The following is a 16,280-nucleotide window of genomic DNA, read 5'->3' as shown; positions in this document are numbered from 1 at the left end:
TATTTACATTGTACATTGTATATTATATTACCATTATAACACAGTGAAAATATCCCACAACAACACAGGAAGTGAATGTTTGTCCTTCACCAATCCACATTATTTATTAATATGGACAGTCTTGTGTAAATTCGGTGGTTTGAGACGAACTGATCCTGAAAGTTGATTCTTCATTGTGATTAAGTGATTGTGACGTGTGAGTGTTATTGATGGTTTTGTTTGGTTTGTGTCCCTCAAATGGAAGGTGTCATGTTTAAACCTCATGTGGCGGGAAATCTGTCGATGACGTCATGACCGACATTTTTCACCTTCCGGTATCTCAATATTAGTCGTGACGTCACTGGTCATATTCCGTCCATATAACTGTTTGGGATACCATGCCATATATCGTTTTTACCCCATCTCTCAATGGTGAAGAATCAGTTTAAAATTAAAATAAATTCTCCTTTCTGTGTCGAGATCCGATCAATTCGCCCTCGTCAAACACCCAACCGTCGTCAAGTGTGACGTCACAATGATAATTCCAACATCCGGGAACACATCAGGTCGAGACGTGTTGTGGAAACGTCATTCGGCGCATCGAGCATCGACCAAGAGGACACAGCAGAGATGTGGGTTGTCATGGCGATCTTGGTGTTGATCCTCGTTGGTGAGACATCGCCACCTCCGCAGCAGGTAATGGGGATTGTGAGGGATGACGGAGTCGGGAAGGTTCACAACACCAAAGGAGTTCGTTTATCGGTAGTTTTTGTGGTTTGATGTGAAAGGGAACGGGTGTTGTATTGAGAGTTTGTAACACGAGTAAGTTGTTCGTGCCCGCTCGGGATTCCACACGGAGTCCGGATAAAGGAGGGAAAATACAAATGGAGTCTTGTATCGTCGAGTCGGCAAGTTGGGAGGAACAATTGACATTGATTACCACGTGTGGTCCAAGTTAAATGGTCCGATGATGACGAGGTGATCCATTTGAAACGGTTTGTTCGATATTTGAACCTTTTTCATTCCGAGGATCCGTCATGTGAACTTGTATTGGAGTGAAAGGTGGAGATCCGTTGGGAATTAACCGTGGGATTGGGAAAAGTGAAGGACAGGGACGAATCTCTGGTGGGACGAGGGATGGTGATGTCATGGAAGTGGTGTTGAGGGTGATGATGGTAGTTGTGATGGTTTGTGTGGAAGTTAATTTAAGGACCAGAAAAGAATGTCATGTGGAGAATGTGGTGACGTCACAGTTGAACAATTAAAAATAAATCTTTAAATCTCCAGTTCCCCCAATGGGGAGAGTGTGGTCACAGTGCATGATGACGTCACAGTGCATGATGACATCACAGTCGAATAATGTGGAATAAATCGTTAAATTGTCAGTTCCCCCAATGTGGAGAGTGTGGTTACAGTGCATGATGACGTCACAGTGCATGATGACGTCACAGTTAAACAATGTGGAATAAATCGTTAAATTGCCAGTTCTCCAGTTCGAGGCTTGACGTGCACCAGCCACCAGAGATGACGTGGGTTATCATCATGGTCTTGCTGGTCCTCAGTAGTGAAACCTCCAGATCACCTCAGCACGTACGTGGAGATTGGAACATCCCCACAGGAAAGGTACAGAGAAAATGACACAAGTTGGGACTTATTCAAGTTTGATAAATGGGATAAGTTTATGGTTTTCCAGGGAAACTGTTGAGGACATTTTTTGTTGTCTTCTGTGAGTTTGATTCCACTGTCATCGGATCTGACAATTAAAAACTGTCATCCTTGTACATCACAGTCAGGATATTCTCTCATAACGGGACAGCCAGCTTCACGTCCCATCCCTTCCGAGACCTCATCAAGTTGGCTGTCTTGTCCAGTGGCACTTTTTTATACAAATCTAACATTCCTGGAGTAGCCTTTAAAAAACAGTAGGTCAGTGTGTGTTGGTGCACTGTTTAAATGCCATATTTAATCTTCCTTGTCTGTCCTTTTAATGGTTGTGATACCTCATTGCCATGAGGATGTGATGAAGAAGACAAAGAGAGTTTTTCTTTGGTTGGAAACTGCAGGTTTAGGGATAACTTTCCCCATTCGGCAAAGTTGGAATTTGTCCCTTCAAGGCAAAAGCTCCTTCCTGGTCGTGTCGAGGGAGGAATCTTCACGGTATATTTTACACGTTCGTGGACGTGAAAGATCCCACGGTGTTTCCAGCAAAGACGAGACGAGTTATCGCGAGCATTCTGAACAAATCACAAATTGCTTCCCAAACCCTCTTGTTAAACTGTGCTTGGCAAACGTGGTCATCAAACCAAAACACCAAGTGTGAGTTCAATGTCACCTTCATCCTGCATTGGGTTAAAAACAGGATGATGGTGAAGATGGTGATGGTGATGGTGATGGTGATGGTGATGGTGATGGTGATGGTGATGGTGATGGTGATGATGATGGTGATGGTGATGGTGAAAACAGCTCGAAAATATCACTTCGTTTCACCTTCAGTGGTGGAGATAAAAAAAATTCCCCAATTTGGACGATTTTGACCTTTTGATCTGAAAAAAAAACATTTCATTCTGCTTCAAGCCTTTGATTGGTGAAGCACTTCATGACCAAATATGGTAATTCTTTAAATTTCAGGTCAATTGTGTGAAACTTGACGATTTTATGTGATGCTGAACTTTGACCTATGAACCAAATTATTAATATCTGTTCTCCATATTCTCATAAGAAAACTCTGCTGAAAATTTGATGACAAAGCTCAAACGGTAAATTAAAACTTCAGGTGAATTGCATGAAAATTGATGATTTTTGGTGAATTCGAACTTTTAACATGATTATTAATTTTAATCCATATTCTAACAATAAAGCTTTGTTGAAAACTTAATAAAATTTCAAATGGTGAAAAACTTACGGACCGGACACACACACTCACATACACACACACACACACGCACACACACACACACACACACACACACACACACACACACACACACACACACACACACACACACACACACACACACACACACAGACACAGACACAGACACAGAGACAGACAGACAGACAGACACACACACACACAGACACACAGACACAGACACACACACACACACAGACACACACACACACAGACACACACACACACACACACACACACACACACACACACACAGACACACAGACACACACACACACACACACAGACGCACACACACACAGACACACAGACACACAGACACACAGACACACAGACACACAGACAGACAGACAGACACACACACACACAGACACACGATTGCAAAACCCCGTCTTCCACTGCGTGAGGGACGGGCTAATAAACCTCCTCTCCCTGCCCTGTTTTTCATGTCCATAGATTTTCCAGAAAAACGCAGTGGAGGAAACAATGTTCTCCAAAGTTCGTGACGTGGTCGTCGTCGCAATTGGCATCTTGGCATTTGTCATGGTCTCATCATTTGACCCATCGTCCTGGTTCAATCGACAGAAGAGGCACAAAAAAAAGGCCCACATTCACTGGTAAGGAACACAAGTGATGTTTTCATCAATTTGATAATTCCCTCATCCATAATGGGTGTGAAGGTCCAAATGATCTGTGGGGTCTCAAGGGCACAAAAGGGTGAAGGGATTGAAAGGGCCGTAGTTGGGTGGGGGCGGGGATCTTAAGGGTTTTGGGGGTCTTTGGTGTCTGAAAGTAGTTTTTTTGGGGGGGGGGACTTGATGGTCATGAGGGGTCTTAAGGATCTTAATGATTTTAACGGGTCTTCGAGTTCTAAAGGTTCTTGGGGATCGTTGGGTTCTTTGAGAGTATAAAGGAGTCTCAAGGGGTCAAGGGGTTTTTAGGTATCGAGGGGTCTGGACCATGCATGCATGGCTCCGATTATGCAGTAGCCTGCAAAAGTATTCTCCCTCCCAAGTTTCCACATTTTGATGCCACCTGAGCTTATTTCTTGATGCTTTGGAATCAAACTTAATGTATAGTCTTCCCGAACTATTCCAAAGTGATAAAAATAAAAAAAATGCAGATGAAATGTGAATAAGTGAGATTAACAGAGAAAACTATGCAGGCACTTGGTGGAGCGCATACCTCCGCAAGGCTGATTCGTTTACGTCTTGTATCCCACTGATAGGCCGGATCCGGATTCAGATCTTCACCAAATTCTAACCATTTTGTCCATGTAACATACCCAAGCTCTCCAGCAAATTTCGTCCAAATCCATCAGTCACGTGGGTTAATCTTTCTCACCTTGAGAACTCTCAAACCTGTCTCCCTCCTCCAAATCCTGGTTGCGTCTTGTCAAGTCTGTTTCTGATGGATGTTCCCCCTCCATCCCCTTTCTCACTTCAAATGCCTGCACAGCTCACACTCAGCGTTGAAAGGCTGAATGCTGAAACTCGGTGTTTGCTTCTAAATCTTGTGTCGCAAACCCATCACTTTCTGTACCCACCTTACCCAGTCGCACCCACCTGTTCTTGGACTTTGTGTCCTTTTCTCATGACAAGGTGGAGATTTTGCGGTGAAACCTCGACTCTGATTCTGCAACTGGTCCAGACGGCATCAGCCCACGTATCCTAAAAACCTGCTCTGCTCCTCTTGCTCACCCTCTCTCTGTTCTATTCACCCTCTCTTTTGTTCAAGGTCATCTGCCATCTGCTTGGAAATCAGCAAACATCACCGCTGTGCAGAAAAGGTGGAAAAACAGATTCCTGCAATGATAGACAAATCAGCCTTCTCTCTATCATCAGCAACGTTCGAGAATCCATCATCGCTTCAGACATTAAATACTTCCTCTTCTTTATCCCTCATATTGGCAAGCAGCAGCCTCTTCACTCTCTGCTGATCTGGATAAAATCAGAAGCTCGTCCAACACGTGGAACATGTCTTTCAATCCTGACAAATCTCTTTGCCTCTCCGAAAGAAGCATCTGGAACCCCCCCCCATCCTCTTGAACAATTTTCTTAACAATCCTCTTGAAGAAGTCCTTTCATTCAAAGTTTTGGGTCTCACTGTCTGCCATGATCTTTCCTGGGAAAGCCATATCTCCAAGCTGGCTTCCAAAGCCACTCACCAACTGGCATCCTCCATTGTGCAAAGTTCTTCTTTGGCACACCCGAGCTCCTCACCACATACAAAGCTTTCATCCGCAGTCTTCTGGAGTACTGCTCCCCTCTTTGGGGTCGTGCTCCTGCCTCACACCTCGCTTGACTTCACGCTGTGGAAATGAAGGCTTTCAAGATCATTGATGTCTCCGTGATGAGGCTGAGTCTTTGGATCTCTCACCAGAGGCAGGTCGGTGGTCTTTCTGTCTACTACCGTCTCCTCTCCGGTATCGCCCCCCCCCCTGCTGTGTCTCAAAGCCAAAGCTCTCAGTTACTGAAACGGCCCTCCACGGAATGGTGATGCAACATCAGACGACGGAGGTGCAGTTTATCTCAAAAGAGGGCAAAATATCCTGGTTGCGAAATAAAATTTGAATTTAAGATTATTCATGTCTGTTTTTCCATCATTTCAAAAGTGAATGTTGAGCTTTTTAAAAACAGAACAGGAAGCGACCGCCTTCAATGGGAGACAGACGAACGCACGAACAGACACCAGCCTGGTTCACAATGGATAATTAATGACTTCGTTTCCAAGGAACTTCAACACAGGAAGACACCATTCAGCCAATCAAACCTGCACAATGGTTGCCAACCTGGCAGTTTTTGTTTTCAGAAGCTCATTCTGGTTCTCTTTGAAGTTTATTTTGAAGCGTTATTTTTAGGTCACAATGTTAAATGTACACGTTTTTACCTCCGCCACGAAAGGTGGGCAGTTGTTGTGCTTTCACCCCTGTCTGTTTATTTATCTCTTTTTCTGTGAACAGGATATCTCACAAAGTTATGGATGGATTCGGACAAACTTTCGTGGACGGGATGGGTGTCTGACGAGGATGAAGTTGTTAGATTTTAGTGAAGATCTGGATCCGTGAATTTTTTGAGTGATTCTTCACCATTGAGTGATGGGGAAAAAACGATATTTCGCACGATATCTCAAAAAGTTATGGATGGATTATGACAAACCTACGTGGATGAGTTGGTTATAGGTGACAAGAACAAGACGATTAGATTTTGTTAAAGATCCAGATTCAGCCTGGTGTTGTTCAGCCTGGTGAAGGTATGCACTCCACAAGGTGCCGTTCTCGATATTTAATGAAATGATGAACATTGCAGCCTTGTTCAAAGACTTTCAGGAAAGGCTACTGTTATTAACAACGTGAACATGGTTTATTCAACTTTGTGATAATCTTCCTCCTCTGTCACCCAGAGCATTGGTGCAACCACCAAAGCAGATTTGCCTTCCCATCAGTAGTTTGGGCAGGAATTTGAAATTTGGCCACACTGCTACGAAATGCTCGCCCACACTTCATTAGCGAAGAAAACATGGAGGATTTTTAACCTCCACCGAGTGATGTCGATTGACGGGACAACCAGTTTAACGTCCATCAGAGGAACGGCACTTATATTGATGATTCACCCAGTCTGTAAAACACCGGGATGACAGTTTATAGATGGGTCGGGATTCTAACCCAGGCCAGGAAGTTTAGAGACGAGTGTGCGAACCTCAAACCATGCTCTCAGCCCAGGTCATATCTTCATGCACTGTAAAACAAACTGCGATTCCATGTTGTATTTATACATTTAAAAGGTATCTCGTTTGGTATCATGCATTTCTTCTGGTCCAATGTTGAGCTTTGCCTGCATGTGGAGCTTTTAATACGCAGCGTGGGAAGCGGCCGCCGGATACGGGAGACAGCCGAACGTGTGACCATACAAACATATGGACAGACACCACACCACACTTCATATTATATAATAGATAATGTACTTTATTTTAGATCGAACTGACAAGTATTATCTTTGTTTCTTGCAGTTTTCGATGTGGCCGCAAACAATTAAAGAACATGGGAAAGAAAGAGCAGCCGTTGCTTGAGGAGGTTCCAAAAAATGAAGCTTTGGACATGCAGAATGTGAAGGAACAGGAGGATGAAAGAATGAAGTTGTGGCAGAGAGAGAAAGAGAAACTTCAGGAAAGGGGTGAAAAATTGCACCGAAAAGAAGAAGAACTAAAAGAAAGAGAGCTGATAGTTCAGCTCGGAGAGCAAGAGATTCAGGAAAAAGTTATGCAACAAACATGTGAGGAAAAGGAATGGAAAAAAGAGAAAGAAATCGTGGAAGAACAGCAGAGGAAAAACAAGGAAGAGGAATTGAGGAAAAAAGATGAGGAGGAGCAAATTACAAAACAACATGAAGAGCAAAATAAAAAAAACGCTTCAGAGTGGAGGAGAATAGAGGAAGAAGATCAGAGAGAACTCACGGAATTTGTACGACGGAGGGAATCCGTGTATCAAGAACATACACGGAGATGTCTTGAGATCGAACAAAAAGAGAAAGAGGTGCTAAAGAGTGAGCACGTGGTCAATGACTTGGAGAACAGGATTGCTCAACATGAGGGAACGGAGCGTGGAAAACGGGCACAGTTTGAAAAAAGGAACAGGTCAAAAGAACGGGAAATAAAACATCGAGAGGTTGAGACGTGTCGTCAAGAGGAAGAGATGAGAGAACGAGAAAAGGAGGTTGAGGAATTGGAGAGAGTGATGTACCTGCGAGAAGAGGAGGAGCGGAGCCAGCAACTGCGATTATTAGAGGGAAAAAAAATAAAAGAGGAAGACTTGTTCCGTCGAGAAAAAGAGGTACATCAGCTGGAGCAGGAGATTAATAAGAGAGAAAATATGGTGCGCACACGCGAACACAAGGTGTGGAAAAGTGAGTTCAGGAAAGCAAATCGACAAGAAGAGGAAAAGGAGAGACGAAGAGGAGAAGAGGAAAAGCAGAGACGAAGAGAGGAAGAACAGCAAAGAGTGGAACAGGAAAAACAGAAACTACTCGAACAAGAAAAGAATAGACAAGATGAACAGGAAAACGAGACGGTAAGGAATCAAGAACTCGAGAAACCCTTTCAGAAATCCGACGAGACCAAAGAGGAGGCAGAACATGTGCAAAAAATTGCTGAGTGTAAATTGCATCGACAGGAAAAATGGGATGAGACTTCCGATGAGTGGACTGAGACGTGGAATGACAAGCAACAGCTGACACAGCAAGTTGTTCAAGGGTTCCAGCGGAAACAGAGGCCTCATTCTGATCGAAAGCTGAAACAGCAGCAGAAGCAGCATGGTGTTGAAGGGCCACACCACATTCAGGACCTTCAACAGGTAAGCATCCATCAGTACTTTGGAGATGTTGGGGAAACATTGTGGGGAGAAATACAGCAAACCCCAAGATGAAAACCTTAAGTTGAAATAAATTTTGGCATTTCATGTTTTATTGAAGTTGCTATAAATTCTTCCTTTGATGAAGAAGAACATCATAAATTGTGGAGATAATTGTGATTATATTTTTGGTGGGAAACTTAACTTATTGCTCCGGTCTTCCCCACGCAGGATCGATCACAATAATTTTAACTCCCCTTGATTAGATGAGATAAACTAATTCACCTTTTCACTGGTTACCTATTCAATCAGTGCATTTCCTTCTGTGCCATATCCTGAACAAGTTATTAAACTGATGAACATTTCATTGTGTTTAATCTTTCACATTTTTACTGTTTTTCCAAAGACCCCTCAGAAGAGACACCCGTTCCCTCCTCCACCTCCCTCGTACAAGAAACCATCTTACCGGTTGGAACGTAAGTTACCAAGAATCTTTCCTTCCATTACAAATTATTCCAAACTTTATCAACATTTCATGTTCTTCACGTCCATCGTGTCCCATTTGATCTGTGCTTCATAAGTGTTGAGAACAAATGAATATTTTGCTTCACCCAAAGCCAGACAAACACCAAACAAATCTTCCAACTGGTGGAAGTCTGATGTGAACGTTAATGTATCCATAAATAAGTCATTGTGAACACCTGGATGTACAATAAAATTGTTTCAAAAATCAAATTTTTACAATCCCACTTTCAATGAGCGACAGGTGACTCGAGCTCCCTTCCATGAAGCAGTCCATCTTTGTTCTCTTCTTTCTCATCAGATGAGGCTTTGTTCATTTAATTTGAACAGTAAGTGGGTTTTGTGGGCTCTATATAAAGCACAGGAATGATGGAACAAATTGTCTCAATTCTCTTGTAAGGTGACACAGTGGGAGTTGGTGATGAAGAAAATGAAGATGTGAAAGTGGAGGGAAAAGTGAAATAAAACGTGAACTGAAATATACAAACGAGGGAGAGGGAGAAGCACAGAGAGAGATAGAGAGAGATTAATAGATATTCATTCCAGGACCGTGTTGGAAGGCAGGATAATGATGGAGATTATGAGGACAATGCTCGTGAGTGGTTTTGACTTCCTTTTGTTGATGTGTTTGCAGAGGAAGAAGTCTTAGTAATGCCTGCTGGAGAGGAGGATGCCATGTTTGGGAGTGACTCACTCATCACTCGGCCATATAAGGTGTCCAGGAATGCAAAAAGATTCGCCAGGCTCATGCAGATGGCTGATTCAAGCTATTTCAAATGAGCAGTCTTGATAAGTAAGATACGACAAACACTCGATACACTGATTTCATCATCTGGATCCTTTCTGTGTCCACATTTGTCAATCTGTCACTTCCTTGTTCAAAACATCCTGACGAGAACCTACTAATTCCGAGTGTGGTTCATTTAATAATTCAAATGAATACATTAAGCAGGTGAGGTCCTTCCCTGATTCATGTAATCAACGCCAATCATGAAGGGAACGCAGATATTAACCCTTGTTGGTCACTGCCTAACATCATAACTGTACATCATGTGTGAATTCATCACTGTACATCATGTGTGACTTCATTACTGTACATTATGTGTGACTTCATCACTGTACATCATCCATGTGCATCACTGTACACTCCAACATTGTTTCACTTTCTTTTTCTCCCTCAATTTAGGTGCTGCCATCATCTGCATTGAGTTCAAACATTCTTCTGAATCATCTCCAGCCTTAACTGTGAGCATAGACCCTTCCTCCTCATCGACTCAAGGACTTGGGCAATCAGAAGTCTGGTTCATTTTTTCCATTCATCCTTCACTCCGACCATCTTACTAAACCCACATGCAGATTGAATGAGAAGAACTTCAATAAAGATCTCATTCAAATCCTGTCCTTCAAACATTTACTGTCATTATTTTAAATTTCTCTTCTCATTGCTTTTCCTGAAGGAAGGTCCCTTTCCATGTTTCTCTTACCTTGGTTTTTCATTTCACTCCAGCATCCAACCCTCCACTCTTCAGTTATTCCAGACCCAGAAGCAAACACAGCAACAATGACTACATTCTGCCCTCCCGTTCCCATGATTTCACAATCGTTGTGTTGTTCTTCAGTCGGTTGTCCATATTATTTGATTCAGGAGGTCACAGTACAAGCCGATGAAACCTTAGCTGCTCCTGTGTGAAGCGGGGCCATCGCCGTAAAATACAAAACGCACAGTAAATGGCGCTTTGTGTGGAGGCACGGCGGTGATGGTCATATTTAACCCTCGACCAGTCAAAGATCCCCGGGGGGTTAAACACGGCAAGGTAAGCCTTGGTCTTATTTGCTGTCTCTCACCTGTCTCTCTCTTCAGGTTTCCTCCTGCCCGCTCCTCCCTCCTCCCCCACCCCCCACCTTCCTCCTCTCTTTCCCCCTGACTTCCACCCTCCCCCTCTGTCTATCTCCCCCCCCCAAATCTCTCTGCCCCTTCTCTTAGTATTCCCTCTCTTAGTATTTTCCTCTGGTATCCAACGATATCTCAACTTATGGCTCGTGGACTTCCTCTCCTGTCTCAGCCAACGAGTGGTCCTTTATGGTGTTCTCTCTTCCCCTATTCCTGTCCAGGCTGGAGTTCCTCAAGGCAGTGTATTGGGCCCTGTTCTTTTTCTGGTTTTCATCAATAATCTCCCTTACTCTGGAAAATCCTCTTTATTTCTTTGCTGATGACTCCACCCTCTGCCATGCCATCTGTCACCCCTCATATCAGCAAGCAGCTGCCTCTTCACACTTTGCAGATCTGGATAAAATCACAAGCTGGTCCAACACATGGAACAAATCTCACACTCTCACTCTGTCTCTCCGAAAGGCCTGTCTGGAACCATCCCCCCCCACTCACAGACTTCCTCTCCTGTCACAGCCAACGTGTGGCCCTTAATGGAGTTCTCTCTTTCCACATTCCTGTCCAGGCGGAGTTCCTCAAGGCAGTGTTCCTCAACACGTGGAACAAATCTTTCAATCCTAACAGATCTCACACTCTCACTGTGTCTCTCTGAAAGGTCTGTCTGGAACCCCGCCCTCCCCCTCTCCCTCCAATCTACTTTCCCAACAATCCTCTTGAAAAAGTCCTTTATTTCAAGCTTCTGGGTCTCGCTGTCTGTCATTGATCTTTCCTGGGAAAGCCACATTTTCAAGCTGGCCTCCAAAGCCACTCACCAACTGGGCATCCTCCTTTGAGCAAAGTTATTCCTTGGCATCCCTGAGGTCCTGACCACATACTAAGCTTTCATCTGCTGCTTGATGGAGGACTGCTCTCCCCAGTGGGCTGGTGCTCCCGCCTCTCACGTTTCTCGGATTCACGCCGTGAAAACCAAGGCATTTCGGTTGATTCGTATCTCCCGCGATGAGGCTGAATCTTTGGGTCTCTCACTCTCTCACCGCAGGCAGGTCCATGGTCTTTCTGTCTTCCACCGTCTCTTCTCCAGCCCCACACTCCCTGCTCATTTTGAGATATCCCCCCGTCCCCCCGTCCATATTTCTGCAGGGCACTCAAGGTCTGCCAGCAACCCCCTTCTGGTAAAACTACCAACATCAAGAATCACTGCTCACCTTCACCCTTTCATTCCTCTTTTTATCCCACCTCTGGAGCAAACACCCACACTCTCTTCAATTCCACTCCACCCTCCAGGTCTTCAAAACAGCTGTTCACCACCATCTCTTATCTTACCCCATCCAAAACCATGATCGTTTCTACCCCCATTCATCCACACCTACCCCACCTCCTTCAAATTTCCTGCTTTGCTTCCTGAACGTCCCTGTCGTGTAAGGACCTGAAAGTCCCTGTGGTGTCCATCTTGTTTTCTCTGTGTACCTTGCCCCATCCCACTCCCTTCCACAGATTTCCTCATGTCTCTGTTCCACACTGTTTTTCCTTCCCCCTCTTGCCCCGCTTGTCTCCTGCTCCCATTGTTGTACATTCTGTTTTAGCTCTCATATGATCCTCGACAATGCACATACAAAAAACGTGAAGCGATGGATGATATTTGCTGGTGTATGTGTGGAGAGAGTGATGTGGAGAGAGAAGGAGAGGGATAGAGAAATGTGGGAGGAGAGTGCTGTGCTGTATTTGGAGGGGGTGGAGTGAGGATCGGACAGAGGGAGAGGGGAGTTTGCAGAGATAAAATGTTTTTCGGGAATTGGCAGATTGGAGTCGGTGTGGTTATGGACTCCAGTCTGTACTGCTTATAACGCAAAAACGTTGAGTGAATTTGACCCTTGTTTTGGGGGAATTTCAACAAGTAATTTTTAAAAGCAACGTTGCATGATAGACGTTTCAAGATGAACATAAACATTATTATTTTTAGAAAGCTGCCAATCTTCATGTGATGGGTAAAAAAATTGGCTCTGCCATTTAGAAAACATGTTTACGTGGCAAACAGCTCGGCCATCATGTGTTATCAGCTTTGAAACTCACAAAGAGGAACTTCTAACGATTCTGAAGCAAACCTCGTTCATATGAAGATAACCAACCGCCACAGAAACAGCCACCAGGACAAAAGAGAACGTGATCACTTTTACGCTGCTGAGGTTAAAAGTTAAAACCCACTCTACCTGTACGTTCCTCCATCCTCGCCACACCAAGTTTGTGTGTCACCTGATCATACCTTGGTAATGTATTACCCAAGCATTAATAATTGTTGACGTCATATGTTCAAGTTGAACCAAACTCCACAAGTGGGGCAGCTAAATCGGCCCCACACGCACCCCCTGAGTGCTTATGCAAACATACTTTTTTAGAATCTTTAAGGTGTCTCGTTAACATTTTTAGATGTTAACAAAAAATTTGTTTGGTCTTTGGGTCTGTTTGGCTGCCATCTTGGATTATGACATGCCCAATCATCGAAAAGCAGAAATTTTCAGAACTTTTCACCCGAATGGAATAGAAACACAAATTAAGCATTTATTCTGTACAATTATGTCATGGGAAATGAAATCAAATCATCATTTGATTTCCTTGGTGTGGTTTCATTGTGGCCAAATTTCATTTTTTTTCCTTGGTGTGGTTTCAGAGGTGCAGAGGTCCAAACTTTTTCATTTTCCAAACATAGCTGCCACACCCCATGACTTATGACATCATAATTATCATGAAAACATTCTACATGAATCGTCACCACTCTGGGGAAAATTTTGTCTTCATCCAACAAGTGGTTGTGGAGAACACGAAAGTTCTGTGCGGACAAACAGACCCAAATGCAATACCCTCCTCTGGCGAGGGTAAAACTCACTTGTTTCACGTGGGAATTACTTCACGTGTGCCACGCTTCAGTTTTTTCCAAGGAGCGGTTTCAGAGATAGAGCTCCAAAACTTTTCCTTTGTTCCAAGATGGTTGCCCCACCAAGTGACCGATGACATCATAATTATCAAAACATTCTACAGGAGTAGTCACACCAATGGTGAAAAATTTGTGTCAATCGGATAAGTGGTTGCAGAGAAAACAAAACTTGCATGGAGGAATATACGGACGGACAACCCAAAATAATGCCACCGGTGACTTCGTTAGCAGAGGCATAAAAACAAATGAGAGAGTTCATCGAAGACTGTGCCCTGTGCAGTTTTTAAAGATCGTTTCCAAAAAACATCTAGAAGTTTCATGCCTCATAAAGATTGTAAAAGTACGAGAAACAAATTGATTCCGGAAGCTTCCCGCCGTTACGTGGTGTCTTTTCCACCACCCGATCGAACACGTTGCATGAGTAATTTGTGTCTGTTGTTTATGTCCTTTATGAAGTCTTTAAAAATGAAGTTTCCTGTTTGGATTGATTTTCAATGTTGTTTGACTCCCAGGCAGGCAGAGTAAAATAAATTATCTCACTTCTCTCTGTGAATGTGCGATCGAACTTTCACTCATGCACTTCCTTGGAGTCCGTAAGTGTGCATGCAAAGTTTCAGACTACTCAGTTTCATGGTTTTGGAGTTATGGAGACACACACACACACACACACACACACACACACACACACACACACACACACACACACACACACACACACTGGCATTATTACAAGTGCGTGGCCGTACGTGCAAAAACCCCTCTTCCTCTGGTATCTGGATCTGGACGACAACCCCTCGTCCAATCCGGAGGCGAGTTACTTCAGAGCGGTTCCCTCGACCCACGGGTGTGGGGGGGGGGGCGGCGAGGGGGCAGAGAAAGGAGAAGAAAAAGGTGGCGAGCTATCGTAAAAGAAGGAGAGTAGAGTCGTCGTCGTCGTCTTTGCTCTTGGCCCTTTGGTCTGCGGTCGTAGTCTGCCAACGTGTCCTGTCATTGGTTTGGTAAATAAATGGCCATAACTTGGGAACCACCTGTCCGATTAATATCAAACCTTGAAACGGCACATACTCAGGTCCCCAGCAATTTACCTGGCAAGTTTCAATTACATCAGACCAGTGGTTGGTGAGAAACAGCACTCAAAGACAGATAGACACACAGAGATTGCTGCAATTTTTGATGGATGGATTGAATGTCACCAATTTCCCACTGGAATTCCTCTTTCAAAGAACTCTGTTTGAAGGTAAATCTTTGTGTTTGTTGCTTTTATGTATTGTATGTGTATGTATGTATGTCTATGTTACCACAACATAACTTGCATCAGGCCAGGGTTCGGCGATCACAATGGTCTACACGTAAGCTCTCATATGGGAGATACAAGTGTGTATCGTGTGTGTGTGTGTGTGTGTGTGTGTGTGTGTGTGTGTGTGTGTGTGTGTGTGTGTGTGTGTGTGTGTGTGTGTGTGTGTGTGTGTGTGTGTCGTCATTAAGCAGGGTTTATTTTAACGTGCAGTCGACCCCAACTTGTGCAGTTCTAAATCAATTTGTGCAGTGCTTAAATTAATAATAAAAACTCCAATGTCATATAAACAAACAAGAAGTCAATGCATGACCATGATGCGGAAAAGCAAAAGTACCTTTATTTACTGTTTATATGACAAGAAGTATATTTTTAGTTTTACATGTACAATGTATGCGGATTTGTACTTTGTTTTAAATTTCTTGTCAAATACTAAGAAGGTTAAAACTGAAAACACTGTTTGTATGACAAGATATATATTTTTAGTCTTACACATGCTGAATTGTACTTTGATCTTCATTTTGTATCAAACAGTACATGGTAAAAGATGGCTAAAACAGTGAAACTTTCATAAATGCAAGATTTGCAAAGTTGTATCTTGCAGATAATCTAAAAACATCTTTTTTTTCAATGGCGGTTCAGCTGTATCTGATTCTGCATCAAGACTGTCACCACCTTTTATTTTCGGCACTTCAGAGAATTTACCTTGAAAGTAATTTTGTTCCTTTGCCTTGGTTACTTCTCTTGTTCGACGTGCCTTTGTGGAAAGCCAGGTGAGAACAGCAGGCCATGGATCCCACAAGTCAATCGCAGGCATATTGTAATGGACGTATAAATAATAATTATCTGTCTCTAATGACATTCTTGAGCGGTCCATGCTTTTCAGTGCATTGCTGGAGCTGATAAGTCTCTCCACATCTGCTGAATGTGGCTTTGCTGCTAAAATTCTGACATAAACTCTGGCCAAAGTATTGTTACGGTTGTGGAAATTCACAGAATACTATTCAGGTTCCCCGAAGATCAGTTATGTCGATAAGTGTGTGTCCAGGTTAGAATTCCCCACCGATGTCGAACGGGAAGTATTCGTGTGCCGGGCTGTGCACCTTTGAGGTAGTGTTATTCTTTCCTATCGTTTTTACACAACATCTCCTCAGCACCTTCGCCATAACTGCCAACATCTCACCACTTTGCCACAACTGCCAACATCTCACCACCTTCCCCACAACCGCCAACATCTCACCACCTTCCCCACAACTGCCAACATCTCACCACCTTCCCCACAACTGCCAACATCTCACCACCTTCCCCACAACTGCCAACATCTCACCACCTTCGCCACAACTGCCAACATCTCACCACTTCACCACAACCGCCAACATCTCACCACTTTCCCCACAACCGCCAACATCTCCT

This window comes from Eptatretus burgeri, chromosome 8 (genome assembly GCF_056783735.1).
Source record: "Eptatretus burgeri isolate ZD-2024b chromosome 8, Ebu_testis_v1, whole genome shotgun sequence".
NCBI classification, from domain to species: Eukaryota; Metazoa; Chordata; class Myxini; order Myxiniformes; family Myxinidae; genus Eptatretus; species Eptatretus burgeri.
This window is presented reverse-complemented; position numbering follows the sequence as displayed.